Genomic DNA, 16,948 nt, shown 5'->3' on the forward strand with positions numbered 1-16,948 from the left:
TCACCAGGCGAGGCCCGAAACTCGAGCCACTAGCCCGACCGTGCGGGCATCCAGTGCCTCCGAGGAGGCAATGGACACGGTATCGGCACCACTTGTGCCGAAACACCGGCGCAGTTCTCTGGACCGCGCCAAGAAAACAAAAAAGCCAATTACGGGGCCGGACGACCGTCCTGCCTCCTGAAACAGCATTTCACTTGAACACTCCACAGTTCCGTATTGTGCACACAGCACCGTTGTATGATTAATATGTACACACAAATATTACAGTGGAACATCCGAGGCCTTCTTCGAAACCTCGATGACATTCAAGAACTCCTTCACGAACTCAATCCAAAAGTGCTGTGTGTGCAAGAAACACATTTAAAAGCACAACACACAAACTTTCTACGAAACTACCTCATTTTTCGAAAGGACCGAGATGATGCCACGGTATCATCCGGCGGTGTAGCCATTATAGTCAACCAATCAGTAGCATGTACACATCTATCACTACAGACGTCCCTGGAAGCAGTGGCTGTTCGAGCAGTTCTTCTAGATAAACTCATCACCATTTGCTCTCTATACATACCGCCACAATACCACCTACAAAAACAAGAATTTCAGTCTTTAATAAATGAACTCCCAGAACCTTACCTGGTCCTTGGGGACTTTAATGCACATAGCAGTCTATGGGGTGACTCTCGCTGCGATGCGCGAGGTCGTCTGATTGAACAGTTCCTCTTCACGTCCGGTGCGTGTCTGTTGAATCAGAAAGAGCCAACATATTATAATCTCGCCAACAATTCCTACTCGTCAATAGACCTCAGCATTACATCTCCATGCCTTCTTCCAGTCCTTAATTGGAAAGTTATTGGGAATCCCTATGGAAGTGACCATTTCCCAATAGTTCTAAGCGCAGCAATAACAAATCAATGTCCTCCACAGGTTCCTAAATGGCAGACTGAAAGAGCCGATTGGGAACAGTTTCGAAAACTTACCATCTTAAGCTGGACTGACATGTGTACCTTAAGTATAGAAGCTGCTGTGGACTACTTTGTAGCCTTTTTGATCGATGCTGCAAGCAAATGCATCCCACAAACAAGCGGACGGTCTCGAAAACAACGTGTCCCATGGTGGAATAATGACTGTCGAATTGCGCGAAACAAGCAAAACAAGGCATGGAGGTTGCTTCGCGATTCTCCGACAGCTGAGAACCTTATCAACTTTAAGAACATAAAGTCCCAAGGCAGGAGGACGCGCCGACAGGCTAGAAGAGAAAGTTGGCAGAAGTTTTTATCAGGCATTAGTTCATATACACACGAGGGTAAAGTCTGGAACAGGGTCACTAGGGTAGTAGGAAGACAAGCGTATTCACTTCCTCTAGTAAGCACAGAAGGTGAGAGCTTGGAAGACCAGGCGAACTACCTAGGCGCACACTTCGAACAAGTGTCCAGTTCCGCGCATTACTCTGAAGTCTTCCAACGGTACAAAACAAGAATAGAAAAACAGAAACTAGAGCGGAAAAGCACAAAGCACGAGGCATATAACCAACCTTTCAGCTTAGCTGAGCTACAGGTATCACTAAGCTGCTGCAGTAATTCCGCCCCAGGACCTGACCGTGTGGTATATGACATGTTGAAAAACCTACCTGCCGAAACGAAAAAAACCTTACTTTCCCTGTATAACGCCATCTGGTTTTCCGGCGAGATCCCCTCGTCATGGAAAGAGGCGATTGTCATTCCTATTCTTAAACAGGGCAAAGATCCATCCTCTGTTACGAGTTACAGGCCCATCGCGCTAACAAGCTGTCTGTGCAAACTTTTCGAAAAGATGATAAACCGTCGACTTATACATTTCCTGGAAATGAACAATCTACTTGACCCGTACCAGTGCGGATTTCGCGAGGGCAGATCCACCATTGACCACCTGTTACGTATCGAGGCACAAATCCGTGACGCATTCGTCCACAGGCAGTTCTTTCTGTCTGTGTTCCTCGATATGGAAAAGGCTTACGACACAACATGGCGCTTTGGAATACTAAGAGACCTGTCCCACCTTGGTGTACGTGGTAGAATGCTAGATATAATAGAGAGCTACTTGTCAGATCGCACGTTTCGAGTCCGGGTAGGAAATGTTCTATCAAGACCATTTCTTCAAGAAACGGGAGTGCCACAGGGTGGTGTACTTAGTTGCACACTCTTTACTATCAAAATGAATTCCTTGCGCCTCTGCATACCACGAAATATGTTTTATTGCACATATGTCGACGATGTACAGGTCGGTTTTAAGTCGTGCAACCTTTCGATCTGTGAGCGTCAGGTCCAGCTAGGGCTGAACAAGATCTCCAAATGGGCGGACGAGAATGGTTTCAGCCTTAATCCTCAAAAAAGCACCTGTGTCCTGTTCTCTCGAAAGAGAGGCCTTCATCCTGATCCAGATATTGACCTGCATGGTCAACATCTCTCCGTGAAGACGGAGCACAAATTCTTAGGCCTAATTCTCGATAGTAAGCTTACGTTCGTATCGCACATTAAATATTTAAAAAACAAATGCCTAAAAACAATGAATGTTCTAAAAGTGTTGTCACACACTACGTGGGGTAGTGACAAAAAGTGTCTGTTGAATCTGTACAAAAGCCTCATACGCACTCGCCTAGACTACGGTGCAATAATCTATCAGTCGGCGACAGCAAGCGCCTTGAAGATGCTTGACCCTGTCCACCATCTAGGCATTCGCCTTTCTACGGGCGCCTTTCGCACCAGCCCCGTGGAAAGCCTCTACGTCGAATCGGACGAGTGGTCGCTACACCTACAGAGATCCTACCTATCTTTTGTATATTTTCTGAAGGTGAACGCAAACAAGGAACACCCCTCACACTCCACAATCAATGATTTGTCCAGTTCTGCCCTTTTCGACAACCGTTCTTCGGTGAGACAGCCGTACTCACTTCGTGTGAGGGCTCTAGCTGAAGAAATGGGTGTGCCAATTCTCGAACACTCTCTAATGGCTCCCGCTCCACGTCTCCCGCCGTGGCAGTGGCAGCTTATAGATTGTGATGTTTCTTTCGTGGAAGTTACCAAGCACGCGCCACTTGCACATATCCGCACACACTTCCTCGAACTCCAGCACAAATACACGTGTCCAGAATTCTTCACAGATGCCTCAAAGTCCAATACTTCTGTGTCGTACGCAGCGGTTGGTCCATCCTTTTCCGATTCCGGTATTCTGCACCCAAACTCAAGTATCTTCACAGCGGAAGCTTACGCGATACTTGCGGCTGTCAAACACATAAGACACTCAAAACTACAAAAGGCAGTTATTTACACGGATTCCCTAAGCGTGGTAAAAGCTTTAAAAACTCTGAAAAAACACAAAAACCCTGTCCTTGTCTCGCTATACTCTCTTTTATGCACGATCTACACACTCGAACAACGTGTCGTAGTGTGCTGGGTGCCAGGGCACCGCGAGATTGCAGGCAACGTGTTGGCGGATCACCTAGCAGTATCCGCCCACGAAAACAGTCCCAATACACTCATAGCTATTCCCCCACTAGACTTAAAACCCTTCCTCAAAACAAAGCTCAGGGCCTTTTGGCAGACCACATGGGATATGCAGACAAGAAATAAGCTACACGTTATCAAACCACATCTAGGTAATTGGCCGCCGGTATCGAAGTCACGCTACACAGAAGTTACACTTTGCAGACTGAGGATTGGCCACACACATAGTACCCACTCATATCTTTTGTCCGGAGGCGATCCACCTCTGTGTGATCACTGTGGCGATCCACTAACTGTACTCCACACCTTACTGCAATGCACGGAACTGGACGCTCTCAGAAAAAAGCATTTTTCACCCATATACCTACAGTACCCACTCCATCCTTTTATGTTCATTGGCAGAGAACCCCATTTTAAATATCAGTCCCTGTTTGCATTCCTAAAAGATGTACACAATTTTAACGTTATTTTTCCAGGCGCTCCGTAGCGCGGCCTCATGATTGAGGCTGCTGCTACGGTATCCATCAAAGGAAGCACCTGCCTCTCGGCCTTTGGGATCAAAGGCCTTGAGGAGGCACTCGTGCTGTTATCCCGCCTCTCACATGTAAATACCATGCTCACTCGTCATTTATCCCACACCCATAGATCACACGACTTGTCACTGCCATAATTTTATACTGTATACACATTTTTTACGCTTCTTTATAGCGCGTGATTTTAGGCCTTTATACAGCCACAATACACCCTGTCATCGTAATCATTGGTCATCGCTAACACCACATAACAGACATGGCGCTCTTTGGCCACCCATGGCCCTTGCGCCAAAAAGCCCCACTAATCATCATTCGTTGGGAAGGCACTGAGCTTAGGATGCATAACTGAGTGGAGACCTAAGCTGAAAATCGCCAAAAATTCGCCATGTCGCCATTCATAATTTTAGGTCGCCACGGGCCTCTCAAATTCGCCAATTTGTCGAAAAGTAGCCACCATTGGCAATCCTGCAGACAGCGACGAAGCCGCAGCAGTATTTTGCTGTCTTGGTCAAAGTGAAGCACAACAATAATAATAAAACAGCAGATGCGAAAGCGGCAGAGGGCTGGCGGAGCAATCCAACCTTGCACGTCACAGGGATGCCTCCGCATGGCAGCGCCACGGTATGTCCTCGTGCCCAATAGAAATGGTTACCAAAAAGACCTTACACGAGACAGATTCGGTCTCAGATGGACGGAGGATAACATAAAAACACCCTCTCCCTTCCATGACGTCGATCATTTCTGACAGCTGTTAAATCCTGGAGGTGCTATTTCGCTGTCGTATATGCCTGTGTTCATGCAACAAAGTTTATATTATAGGGCAGCAACGCGTGGTGAATGGGTTGTGCTAAGCTAAATAAAGTTTAACACCTTCTTAAGTAAGCTTCTGGCATTAAAAGATGCACAGGAGTTCTTGAGGTTCACACTCTTAAAAAAAGGTTGTAGTACTTACTAACTTCGGTTTACTAACTACTTGTCACATATGTTACTACCCTGTTAGTAAGTACGGTTAGTAACGGGGAGGCTAGTAACCGTTACTACCCTCGCCGTTACAAACGCACTTAGTGGCGGTTGTAACCCTTCTCGTTGCTAACTAGTAAAATAGGCAGTAACGGTTACTACCAAAAAATAAAAAAAATATCGTAACCGTCATCCTTTCGCCTCATGAGTCTCTTGTTCTCATAGCGGTCAAATTCGCGAGCATCAACATTGCGATATATCATTAGGTAATTATGCACAGTATGTCATGAACGAGAACAGCACACATACACAACGACAAGGCTACGCAACACGTATAATTCATAAGCGGTTCCAGGAGTATATATAGCCATACCTCTGGGGTACGCAGCTGGTGCCGGTGAGCAGCTAGGCTTTAGGATAAATAGTTTAAGTTATGCGCCTATATTTATGTAGCGTACAATTTTATTAGGTGCGCGAGGTAACGTAGCGTATGACTTTTAATCAAGCATATTAAGATAATCACTATATTATGTCTATCTTGCGTAATATCATCTCAACATGGCCTAATATACAAGACACAGAACGCGGTGCTAAGCTTACTAATATCGCCTCAATGAACTTGAATGGATCTCCGTGCTAGTGAATAGGTTGTAAAACGTTCGTAATAATAACTTCTAAGTATCGTTTAACAAGTTCGTTGAACAGGTGCATGGCAAAAAGTTAGTAACGGTACGCGAGATGTAGTAACCGTTGCAACTTTTAAGTGTCTGCTAACGTAGGTAGTAAAAAGGTAGCAAAAAGTTAGTAATGGTCCAAGAAAGCTAGTAACAGCTGCTGTTACTATTTGCTCGTGGTTACAAGCTTTTTCCTCACTTTTTTTTAAGAGTGCATTTCTGAGGCCTCGGGGGTTATTAGTGGTGACGCTGCAAGAAGCTTTCGTTGGACGAGAATGTGTCTCAATGAGGGTGTTAGTGCTATCGTCCCTCTTACACCTAATTTCCTTTAAAAATGCGTGATATTATGTGCTGTTTTTATTTGACCATATATTCAACCAGCGTCAGTACGAAAAAAAGAAACATGACAAAAGGAGTGGGACATTGGGCGAGATTGAGTTAAAACGATTTAGAGTGCCGAAAAGCTGCTCTTAAGCCTTTCCAGGTTTTAAATCGTGAGAAAAACATTTACAACAGGGAAATTCCATCAGGCATTCATAATATGCATCATGGGTACAATAGACGCCGGCAGGTCTTTGTGAGCTAACAGAAGAATGCCTGCATACGGGTGTGGTCGTTGAATGCGATGGCTGTCCACGTTCGCATGTCCTGCACTCCGAGCCGGCAAGTTCCTGAACCACGAGGTATGCGGGTGGTCATGTTACTTTAGGCCGATATACGCGAACACCTTTTTTGTTGCACGTCCATCCGGCTTTTTGAGAGACGTCCCTTCTAATATGTCCAAGCTTAGAGAACGCGAAAGCTTCACTCTTAAATGAGTACCTAGATAAATTTTAAATACTTTCTAATTATTGCCCTGAATAAAAACATTGGTGTCGAGAACACTCAAAAGAGCATTGCGGTGCCTGGGAATGCATGAACTATATTTTTAATGCCGCTACCTTAAAAAAAACAGGGTTCATCCCTCCATCAAATGAATCGATCCGTAAACAGGGGGTGGGTGCTCGAGCCAACGTTTCGACAAGTGGACTTGTCTTCTTCAAGGCTGGAACTGATTTCCTTAGCTATCGTGTGTATTGGACGCGAGGCCCACCACTGGAGAGGCGGGCGCTGCAATCGCTGTGACGTGCAGGGTTGGATCACGTGACCTCGCCTCTCTCTGGCGAAGGGAAGCGGACAGTTGAATTCGTTGTTTTTAAACGCGATTTTGCGGCGTTTTCGCTTTTGAACAGCGTTGTTTTGCTCTCACTTCTTGTGTGTGCACCACTAGAGACTACACAATCCGGGAAAGTGCCGTAAAAATTATCGGCGGCATGGTACTTTTCTGCTCCGTGCCACAGTGCACTACGCACGGGAAGGGGCCAGGCGTGAGCTTTCACATTTACCGCCACCCTGCTTTTCACGAGCATGATGCCGCTGTCACCTGTGTTTCTTTTTTGTTATTTCAAGCCTATGATGTTATAATGGACATCAACCATGAATATTCACATAAAAGGAAGACGTTCCGGCTCCTGCACAGGAGCCATGTTCACAGTTAAAAATGAATGCACAAACAGTTAGGTTTGTATGCTTTAAGATATGACACAGGCAACGTGCGGACATGTGTGGAAAGTTGCCGTCATGACGATTAAGCGTGTGCGCCGTTGCCTAGATTGTCAGAGATTCAAGATAAATCCGAGAAGTCCAGTTCTTTTCTCCGTTATGTTTGCCTTATCCTTGTCTATTTCGTGGCCATTTGCTTCTGCGTGTTCGGCCAGCGCGTTCGATGAAACCTTTCTTACGTCTTACGCGTGCTGTTTGAGTCTTGAGTCTAGCCGACGTAACTTCCGCCACAGTTCGCTCCTCCCCCCCGCCCTCGTGTCCATTTTCATTGTCCTTGTGTCTTTTGCCGACCACACGTGTTTCCGTCAGACTCGACTTCAGCCCATGGGTTTCCTTGCTTATAGATTATTTCTGTAAAATGAGCCCATGGCCAGTGTCACTTGTTCTTCTCTATGTTGTTTCACGATACAGGCGAAAACGCGGCCAGTTTCAAACACTGATTCACCTTCTAAGAGCAGCCGCGAAGTGTCATACTGCTTATCAATGAAGCCTTATAAATGCTGGACGCTGGTATTTTCACTGCAACATAAAATTGCCATTTAGACCACGGTAAGGTACACCTTGCAGCATGGTCATTCAAGTGCGCTATGTAATACGGCCGCTGGCACACGGTGCATTTGCTATCGCAATCGAGCCTGATCGGGACCGTATTTTTGGATCGCGATTGGCCCCTTTGTGCAAGCTACATAACCTACATAGGCGTGCGCAGGGTTCCCCATCAGGGGGGGGGGGGCAAAGGTTCATCGCAGCGGCCCCCACCCTACTATGTCAATGTATGGGGCAGATGTCGCCCCCCCCCCCCTCTTAGGTGACTAGACGGGTCAATGTACGCGGCAGTTTTGCACCCCCCCCCCCCCCTTCTTACGTGATTAGGGGGGGCGCACCCCTGCGCCCGCCTATGATAACGGAGTCAATTGTCGAAAATTTTCATAACGATGTGGATCGGTGGGGATAGAAAATGCACCGCACGTGTGACAACTTTAGAAAATTCGCGCAATGAAAAGCAACAGATAGATATTGAAATCGTGCCGCAGACAAATTCATGTGAAATGTTATCTAGCTACAACCCTGAATGAGGCGCGCGCGTACGTATGGCCCTCGTGCGTTTGTCTCCAATCATATGAGAAAGGCTGCGGCTGTATGAACTTCTGAGGATACTGGAACGCTTCCCACAAAGCGGAGAAACCGCTTTCGTCGTGCTTGGTCGTGCTTCATAGGGCTGTGTACTAAACAGGAATGTAAATTTGCCCATGCTTGTCGTGTCAACCGCGGCCCGTTGTTACATGCAAACCTACAATGAATGAAGTTGCACGGTTGCCCGCATTTCTTGTAGCAAAAAATATGTTTTTTGCCGCAAACACGCGCTAAGGCCCATTCGACGCAAAATGATTCGTTACCTTTTACAAAAGCAGCGTGCGCGGCCCCCGTGGTTTCCATATCGGTGGCCATAGCAGACGACGCCGGCAGTCAGGACGCTGCCTAAGGCATTATGGGGACGTAACATTTTTTTATGCGCAGTTATTTAGCATTTCGTACAGTCAGTGATGCAGCCCCAGCAGTATTTTACTGATTTCGTTGAAGTTAAGTAATAATAATAATAATAATAATGTTCATTTCTCATCAATACATTTGATGAAGGATAGCTGCAGGTAAAAGCTGCTCTCCGAAAGAGGCAGCTTGACAAGGGCCCACAGCCACCTTTGAACACGACAGCAGTGGCAACAGTCAGCAGTACAAACAACAATAATAACTAAAAGCAGACGCGAAAGCGGCCGCGGGCTGAGTGGGAGAGGGCTGGCGGAGCCATCCAACCTTGCACGTCACAGCGATACATCCGCATGGCGGCGCCACGGTATGTCCTCGCGCCCAATATGCTTCGTGTGTATATCGTGTGTATAGCTTCGTGTGTATATGTGCCCTCTCCACAAGAAGGGAGAAGGGATGGGGGACGGGGGGAGAGGCCACCGTCACGACTGGGTGAGTCATAAGGAACGCGAAAAAAAAATGAACAAAAAGCGGGGGGAGGGGGGGGGGCGGAGGACGGGAGAGTGTACGTTTCGCTGAATGATTGTCAATGGAAGCACGTGGCATTTTAACAAAAGTAGGTTTGAAATGTCTAGAAGAAGGGATTAACTCTCATTCGTTTTCGTTGTGTATGTACCATACCGAATAGATTCAAGAGCCCCCTCATAAGGGTAGCGGCTTGGGCTAGTTGGTATGTAGCGAACGGGGTACTTCTATCGTCCTCGTTTTTTCTGTCTGTCCAAGTACCCCGTTCGCGCTATACATTTCGTCCCCCTTAGAAACGTTAATACCTGCTGGCTGGAATGTATTGAACTTGTGAATAAGGTATGACTCTGTATATTTTCTGTCTTTTGGGAACCGGAAGTTTGACTGAAGTATGTAATGTTTGAGATCTTCGAAGTTGTGACCTGCTACATTAGGCCGAAGATCTCGAAGACCTTAAACTTTACAGATCTCAACTTTACAGATCTCAAACTTAGAAGATCTTAAACTTTGCATACTTCAGTCAAACTTCCGGTCCCCAAGAGACAGAAAATATACAAAGCCATACCTTATTCACAAGTTCAATACACTTCAGCCAGCAGACATTAACGTTTCTCAGGGGGCTCTTGAATCTATTCGGTATGGTACATACACAATGAAAACGAATGAGAGTTAATCCCTTCTTCTAGACATTTCGAACCTACTTTTGTTAAAATGCTATGTGCTTCCATTGACTGCTATGCTATGTGCTTCCATTTTCAGCGAAACCTACACCCTCCCGTCTTCCCCTCTCCCCCCGCTTTTTGTTCATTTCTTTTTTCGCGTTCCTTATGACTCACCCAGTCGTCGCTGTGGCTTCTTCCTCTCTCCCCCACCCCTTCTCCATTCTTGTGGAGAGGGCACGGAGCATATACACACGATAGCTAAGGAAATCAATTCCAGCCTTGAAGAAGACAAGTCCTCTTGTAGAAACGCTGACTCGAGCACCCACTCCCTGTTTACGGATTTTTTCATCGCAACTTCCATCTTCCACTTCCTGCCGTCTTTTGGATCAAATGAATCGGTATAGCACGAAAGTAAAACGTGTCCTTACAGAAGTAGTTGAATGTTTTCTGTACACTGATATAGGACAGCTTGCACAAATAATATTGGTGTTCGGCAGCTATAGCACAATTGAACGTGGATGCACCCACATGGAAGTAACCCTAGGTGGCGCATCTCCATCCCGACGGCTAATGTCCATGATCAATGAATAGAGAAACCTTTATGGTACCTGTAGTAGTTAACGGTGAGAACGTAATCATAGAAAGCGGTGTGACATCCACAACAGCGTCACTGATTAGGTGCAGAACTTTAGCTAAAGTCGCTTTCCCGCCGCATGTTAGTTATTCAACACCACGGCGGGACTAGAGGAAAGCGCATGCCCCGTCACGGTGGTCTTGTGGTTATAGCGCTCGACTGCTGAGCCGAAGGTCGCGGGATCGAATCCCGGCCGCGGCGGCTGCATTTTCGATGGAGGCGGAAATGTTTGAGGCCCGTGTACCTGGATTTAAGTGCACGTTAAAGAACCCCAGGAGGTCGCAATTTTCGGAGCCCTCCACTACGGCGTCTCTCATAATCAAATCGAGGTTTTGGGACTTTAAACCCCAGATACTAGAGGAAAACGCATGGATGCAGGGGCGTAGCCAAGGGGGTGGTTGGGGCGGGGGGTTCAAGCCTTGCCCGAAAATTTTCAATTTTGCTTGCTTATATATACACGCACACATACATACGCACACACGAACATACATAAGTATGGTTACCCCCCCCCCCCCCCCCGAAAAAAAAATTTCTGGATACGCCCCTGCATGGATGCCACCCTTACTGCACCCCCCCCATCCCTCTCTCCATCACCCTCAATGCTCCTGATTGGTCAGTGGAGTGGGAGGGGAAACCACACCGGTCGTCTCACGTCTCCACGTCAAGGGAACGTTTATTCGCCGCCTGACTTCAGTCGGTTCGGACCGCTCTAGTCGCACGGACGTACACTCTGCTCGAAGCGAATCGAAGCCGTTCTCGATGGCGCCAATGCAAGCCATGCAAGACGTCACCGCCAGACAACAGCCGCCAATGCGAACATCACGACGAGTGCGTTTCACCCTGCCTAGTGGTCGCGTCGTGTGTCCAAGGAGAGTGGAGCTGGCCTCACGTGACACTGTCATACTGGCGACCGGTGCTGACAGGGCGCTCAAACGCGCCGCACACGAGCCTCCTTCCGAGCCCGCGAAACTGAAGCGCTATGTATACCGTGGAAGTGAGTATTCTTTCATGCCTTTGTCAAGTGCTTGATTCATAGCTGTATTTATCTTGATATGCAAATCATGCACGACTGTCCTCGAATAACATAGTCATAGTGAAACGGGAGGTATAGTTATAGCTGGTGGAAACCGTGTATGGCTCTTGCGAAGAAATGATCTATGATGCCTTCTGTCCTGGACGTGGCACCAAGGTTTTGTGATTCCCTGTCCACATCCAAGCCGTCTTTCACGCCGTCTAAGAACCAGGCGTTGTTGGGTTTTGATATATCGATGCTGAAGTGACCGGTAATCATGAGGGACATGGTCGTCTCGGCAGAGTTATATTGTAGGGAGCATTGACCCTGGTTCTTGAGTAATCCACGTGGTCGACGTTGCGGACCACGTGGACGAGTGGATGGTAGTCCAGCGTCTACCAGAGGTGCTCGGTCTTCAGTTCCCTAACTTTCCTTGCGTCCGCCGCTGTGGTGCAGTGGCTACGGTGCTGGGCTGTTGATCCGAATGTCGCGGGTTCGATCCCGGCCGCGGCAGTCGCATTTCGATAGGGCGAAATGCTAGAAGCCCGCGTAGTGTGCCATATCAGTGCACGTTAAAGAATACCAGATGGTCAAAATTTCCGAAGCCCTTCTCTACGGCGTCTCTCATAATCATAGCGTGGTTTTGGGACGTAGAACCCCCAAAATTACTATTATTATTACTTTCCTTCCGTGTCAATGTGTATGTTCGCGGTTACTGCGTTGATTGAGACTCTATCACCTGTGTCACATACCCGCATAACATGAACTCTGGTATGCGGGTATGTGCCACACGTGACTGCGGGAAAGGGTTTCATGACGTACGCGACAGGTATTTTGCGTTAATCATGTCATGACCAGTGAATTGTGTTCGTCATACATTCATCCTATGCTGCGCAAATATTGGTAGGTTACAACCTATGGAGACGACCACGAGAGCGCCCAGACGTAGGCGGCTAGATAGATAGGTAGATAGATAGATAGATACGTAGATAGAAACGGCCAAAGTGCCAGAGGTTCGCTAAGAAATGCTTCGCATTTAAAAATTCTTAAACAGGGGGTGGGTGCTCGAGCCGACGTTTCGACAAGTGGACTTGTCTTCAAGGCTGGAACTGATTTCCTTGGACATCGTGTGTATATGCTTCGTGTCCTCTCCAGAGTGATGGTGCAGGAGGGGGGGGGGGAGAGGCCGCCGTGACGAACTGTGCGAGTCATAAGGAAGGCGGAAAAAAAAGGAACGAAAAGCAGGGGTAGGGGAGGGGGGCAGAGGGGAGGGTGTACGTTTCGCTGAATAATTGTCAGTGGAAGCACGTGGCAATTTAACAATAGTAGGTTTGAAATTCCTAGAAGAAGGGCTTAACTCTCGTTGGTTTTGTTGTGTCTGTACCATACCGAATCGATTCAAGGGCCCCCTTAGAAACGTTAATACCTGCTGGCTCGAGTGTATTGAACTTGTGAATAAGGTATGACTCTGTATATTTTCTGTCCTTTGGGGACCGGCAGTTTGACTGAAGTACGTAAAGTTTGAGATCTTCGAAATTCTGACCTGCTACTTTATAATGCTGTGCCACTGCTTTGGGAAACTTCTTCGCCGTGTCCGCGCGATGCCCGCAGTTATTTTTCGACATCGCTGAGGCCGGACAGAGTCGTTAAATCACGATGAAAACACATCCATCCGTGCACTCGTGTAGACGCTTGCGGAAACACTGCTCGCCGGGACCCATCAGCGCTTCCGAGCCGTGGCGGCAGATGGCGTCGTCGGCGCTTTGCGCATCGCCTATAGGCCAGCAACGCGGGGTGAACGGGTTGTGCTGAGCGAAATAAAGTTTGGCAACTTCTTAAGTAAGCTTCTGGCATTAAAAGATGCACAGGAGTTCTTGAGGTTCATTTCGTAGGCATCGGGGGTTATTAGTGGTGACGCTGGCAGAAGCTTTTGTTGGACGAGAATGTGTCTTAATGAGGGTGTTAGTGCTATCATCCTACTTGTACCTAATTTCCTTTAAAAAATGCGTGATAGTGTGTGCTGTTTTTATTTATCCATATATTCGCACAGCGTTAGTACGAAAAAAAGAAACATGGCAAAAAGAGTGGGACATTGGGCCAGATTGAGTTAAAACGATTTAAGAGTGCCGAAAAGCTGCTTTCAAGCCTTTCCAGGTTTTAAATCGTGAGAGAAACATTTACAACAGGGAGATTCGATCACGCATTCATAACATGCATCATGGGTACAGCAGACGCCGGCAGCTCTGTGTAAGCTAACAGAAGAATGCCTGCATACGGGTGTGGTCGTTGAATGCGATGGCCCGTCCACGTTTGCATGTCCTGCACACCGAGCCTGCAAGTTCCTGAACCACGAGGTATGCGGGTGGTCATGTTACTTTGGCCCGATGTACGCGAACACCTTTTTTGTTGTACGTCACGCCGGCTTTTTGACACACGTCCCTTCTCATATGTCTAAGATTAGAGAACGTGAAAGCTTCACTCTTAAAAGAGTACCTAGATAAATTTTAAATACTTTCGGATTATTGCCCTGAATAAAATCACTGGTGTCGAGAACACTCAAAAGAGCATTGCGGTGCCCGGGAATGCATCGAATATATTTTTAATGCCGCTACCATAAAAAACAGGGTTCATCCCTCCGTCAAATGAATCGGTATAACACGAAAGTAAAACGCGTTCTTACAAAAGTAGTTGATGTTTTCAGTACACTGATATAGGACAGCTTGCACAATCAATATTGGTGTTTGGCACCTATAATACAATTTAACGTGGCTGCGCCCACGTGGACGCTTCGATGCACCCACGTGGACGTTAACCCTAGGTGGCACATCTCCATCCCGACGACTAACGCCCATGATCAATGAATAAAGAAACCTTTATGGTACCTGTAGTAGTTAACGGTGAGAGCATAATCATAGAAAGCGGTGTGACAGCCACAACAGCGTCGCTGATTAGACGCAGAACTTTAGCAAAGGTCGCATTCCCGCCGCATATTAGAGTTATTCAACACCACGGCGGGACTAGAGGAAAACGCATGGATGCAAGGGCGTAGCCAAGGGGGTGGTTGGAGGGGTTCAATCCCCCCCCCCCCCGAAAATACGCACGTACATACATAAAGTATGGTTGAACCCCCTCCCCCCCCCACCCCGCAAAAAATTTCTGGCTATGCCCCTGCACGGATGCCACCCTACCTGCACCCCCTCCCCCTGTCTATCACCATCAATGCTCCTGATTGGTCAGTGGAATGGGAGGGGAAACCACACCGGTCTTTGGTGCAGTTCGGTTTGCGCCCGTCCGTGTCTGTTTCGTCCGTCGTCTTAGAAAAAAATTTGCGCAAGAAGTAGTGGTCGTCTCACGTCTGCACGACAAGGGAACGTTTATTCGCCGCCTGACTTCAGTCGGTTCAGACTGCTCTAGTCGCTCGGACGTACACTCTGCTCGAAGCGAATCGAAGCCGTCCTCGATGGCGCCAGTGGAAGCCATGCAAGACGTCACCGCCAGAAAACAGCCGCCAATGCGAACATCACGACGAGTGCGTTTCACCCTGCCTAGTGGTTGCGTCGTGTGTCCAAGGAGAATGGAGCTGGCGTCACGTGATACTGTCATCCTGGCGACCGGTGTTGACAGGGCGCGCAAACGCGCCGCACACGAACCTCCTTCAGAGCCTGCCGAACTGAAGCGCTATGTGTACCGTAGAAGTGAGTATTCTTTCATGCCTTTGTCAAGTGTTCCATTATAGCTGTATTTATCTTGATATGCAAATCATGCACGACTGTCCTCGAATAACATAGTCGAACATGTTTGTCAACAACGCAGGTATCGTGATGTTTAACAGCATCAGGATTCGTTAAGCAAGCGCTTTAATTGTTAAACATTTTTTAAATCAGCATTTTTGTAGCAGTAGAACTTGAATAAGCTAGCGTTCGGTGTTTGCTTAAACCACTTTGATATATTATGTGTCATTGTGGTCTAGACGGTAATAGCTAACGCGCATATATGCCATAAGATTTCCTACGCTGTATATTCAGTCTGCTGAAAGCTTGAATTTTCAGCATATCGGGAACTTATACGAGATTAATTACACTTATTGCGTCCCCCTCTGAAAGGGAAGGATCTACAGCTTAAAACTTCGGCGCACTGGGGTTTCCACGGCGGAATAAGTGCAGTTTGCAGAATTTTGACTGCGACAGAAATTTGTTTCGAGCGAAGGGCTCTTCTCCCATCGTGTGACTCGTTTCTCTTAGATTAATCTGTGTGTCGTGTTTTCACGCGGTGTGTTGTTTGTTATAAACTCGCTCATTCAAGAAGACTAACCACCAATTTCCTATGCCGTTTCTTATGCGCAGGTTTTCCAATAAAGCGCTTCCAAGGATTCCATCGGATCGACGACAATGTTCTGCGAGGAACCGCTGCGGACACGTCGTCACCTGAGGACCAGCTGGATCTCGGGCGCCTCTGCGTAGACGCAAGTCCTGGCGGTGCCGAAGCATCGTACGCAGTCCTGGAGAATGATGGATTCATGGACGAAATCCTGGCGATGGCCCAAGACTAGTGCGACCTTGACAACAAGTGAACATTATGTGCGTTTGTACGCCACTAACTTCTGATAACGTCAGCCACGTACCGATGTGTGCGAACGAAGAAGGCCAAGGCCCGTCCTTATTCATTTGATGAAACTGATTTCATCGTACCTTTATTGTGTACCGGCAAATAAATGGGAGCGTGTTTCACGATTTTCAAATTGTCACACTGTCTCTGACTGCTCATTTCAGCCCGTTTAACCACGTCTCGGTGACCTTAGTTACCGCGGCATATTACTTACTAGCTTATGATTACAATATATGGAACAGATATTCACGCATAGATAGTGTGAAAAAGAGCCTTAATTTTTACAGCATGCTCATATGCCCGCCCTTTGTCCTACCCGCGATGTCGACGTGACTCTCCTTCTCTCCCTCCCTCATTCTCCTCCCTGTGTGTAGGGTAGCAAGCTGGGCGTGTAGTGTACTCAACCTCCCTGCGTTTGCGGTATTCCTTCTCTCTCTGTGTTCTGTGTTCTTTTCTACTTAGAGCTTCCGTTCATTTTCCCGAAATATCCCTATGTAAATTTTGAAGAGTTTGCAGCGGAAGCGCGTAAGTGCTGAAAGAAAGCTGGCAAAGTGAAGAAGGAGCCAAAGAGGGACGCACGCGAGTGCTCTCTAACAACAGAGTTAATTCGCCACCGGCAGATGGAAAGGGCAATTTCAGAAGGAACCGAACGTGCCGAATATATGTAACTTGTGTATTACAAAAAACTGGCTGCGCCTTCATATAGTTTATTCAGAATCGATCAGAGTTCTTGCCAGATGAGGAACGAAAGAAGGGGAATAGAAGGTCTAATTTTTT

This window comes from Rhipicephalus sanguineus, chromosome 4, assembly GCF_013339695.2.
Source record: "Rhipicephalus sanguineus isolate Rsan-2018 chromosome 4, BIME_Rsan_1.4, whole genome shotgun sequence".
In the NCBI taxonomy this organism is placed as follows: domain Eukaryota; kingdom Metazoa; phylum Arthropoda; class Arachnida; order Ixodida; family Ixodidae; genus Rhipicephalus; species Rhipicephalus sanguineus.